This window comes from Triticum dicoccoides, chromosome 7A, assembly GCF_002162155.2.
Source record: "Triticum dicoccoides isolate Atlit2015 ecotype Zavitan chromosome 7A, WEW_v2.0, whole genome shotgun sequence".
In the NCBI taxonomy this organism is placed as follows: domain Eukaryota; kingdom Viridiplantae; phylum Streptophyta; class Magnoliopsida; order Poales; family Poaceae; genus Triticum; species Triticum dicoccoides.
Window position 1 is genome coordinate 77,683,425 of NC_041392.1, and position 2,169 is coordinate 77,685,593.

Consider the following 2,169-nt stretch of genomic DNA (forward strand, 5'->3'; position numbering starts at 1 on the left):
TAGGTTGCCGACCCCGACGAACCAAGTCGCACAAAACCAATGAAGGACCCAACCCGAATCGCCTAACACAATGGACAAACTCGCCTACCCCCTCTACCCTGGTGACCTAGGTCGCCGACCCCAACGAACCAAGTCGCACAAAACCAACGAAGCACCCAACCCGAATCACCTAACACGAGGGAGCTCATTGAGATCAAGGCTGGCCATCTGCACATTTTTAGAAGATGAAATGGGGAAAGAAATTAATACATAAGCGTCATAATGTGAACGAGACAGTAGTATTTTTCCTCTTCTTTTTCTATTATGCAAGCGAACTCAACGAGCAGGGGACATTTTTTCAGAATCACTGTTAGGTTCACATACCTGGGTCTCTTTTGTGTTTTTCTAAGCAATTATACTTTTAACATTTTTAGCTCATCCCTTTTTTGATTTTCTAGGAAACTGGACTTTTTGCTCTTACTTTTGACCCTATTGATTATTGCCCAGTTTGTAAGAAACTGTACATTTTGTAAGCAACTACAATAGCTTATTGCCCAGTTTTATCATACACAGATTATTAACATTTTTTCATACAACCATCAGGCAAGATTCTACACATTTAATTACTTTCTTTTTTTTTGCAGAAGAAAGGTGCAAGACAATAGTCAAGAAACAATTCAAGAGCCAGCAACTTTATCTAGCATCATGGTTGTACAGGAGGCAAGAACAGGGAGATCAGATTTGGGGCAAAGATTCAAGTCAGCCTTGCAACATTTTTTGGCTACATGGAGGCAAATCTGCAAGTAGTATAGCAATGGGGGGTAGGTACATCTGAGGAGTTCAACTAGCTATAGTAGAACTAAAAAGTATCTCATGGTCAAAAAAATTCCAACGACCCTGTTACCTTTCTGGCAGTTTGCCCAGTTCTGGCAATTTTTTTGCCCACATTTTCTTCAGATTGTTGCCTGATCAGCACAAAGAGTTGCAGAGAAAGATTGTTGACTGATCAGCACAAAGAGTTGCAGAGAAGGTTGTGTTCTTCACGATTTTTCCCATGATCTTTTTTCTACTGTGTTTTTGCTGTGGGAGGAGGAGCCCCCGCTGCTAGGACAGGGGGTGGGTGGGGAGATCACGTAAGGGAGGGGAGATGTTTCTTTTTTCGTTTCTTTCTGTGGGGAGACGTGGGCACATGAGGGGGATGGCAACTTCCTTTTTTGGCGCATGAGGGGATCGACGGGGGAGAACTTTCCAAAATTGCCGGCCGCGAGGTCGTTCCGCGTAGCGCGCGGGCGCTGTGTAGCAGCGTCCAACGGTTTATTTAGGAGCGGGCCTGACATGCCATAAACTGGATCAATTTTAAATCACATGGTCATTTGGGGATTTTGGAACAACCAAACAATTTTGTGATAGTATTTTGAAAAATTAAAAAAAGCGGTAGTTTTTTTATAGCGATAGAGCCAAAGGCAATTACCGGTAATGTGGTAGTTTTTCGCTATATACTCATCAGGAGACAGCCACCAGATTTTGATGTACAGCCGATGCTGCCCAGGGGTCTACATTACTATTCTTTGGGGGCAAAGATGTTTATACTGTGCTTCGACGATTGTCCCAGTACTGCGAATGAAATAATTTAAGTGGTGCGCATCACTTGAAAAAAGTTCTAGTCGGAACACAGAATCGCAAGCATGTTAGAGAAAACTGTGGGGGCATATATGATCGAGAAGTACAGATGAGGCGAATAGGAATGCACCGTACTGCAGCCCCTTCACGTCATCCACGAGATAGTCAAGGGTGGACACATACATGGAGGTGTGGCGAATCTTGAGCGCTCACCTGGTGAACCACCGCACCAACTCAAAACTGATGCTTCTAATGGATATATAACTACCTTTTATATAAACTTTTCCTTTTTTAGGGGATTATATCACTTTTCCTAAAACACATGTTCCCATCAGCTTAGATGGGCTATGGTCAGTCCAACTCATTTTGCACCTTTGTTTTAAAAAATTGGATATTACGTCAATTATGATGTCAGTAACAAAAATAAATATTGTAAATACAAACGAAATACTTAATTAAAAACATTCATGTATATTTTTCAAACATATTTATGAATTTCGAAAAGTTTATATAATTAAAATAATACAATAACTTGGCAAATTACAATTCAAAAATAGTATTTTAATAATA

General features: G+C 40.8%; 1 long non-coding RNA gene across 1 annotated transcript in view; it reads left to right on the forward strand.

The window, feature by feature from the left end:
• Positions 1–1,025, forward strand: part of LOC119332422 — a 5,946-nt gene extending 4,921 nt beyond the window's left edge. Inside the window, exon 4 of the long non-coding RNA XR_005160934.1 lies at positions 624–1,025. This is a non-coding gene — a long non-coding RNA (uncharacterized LOC119332422). The remainder of the gene's footprint in view (positions 1–623) is intronic.
• Positions 1,026–2,169: the final 1,144 nt, after the last annotated feature.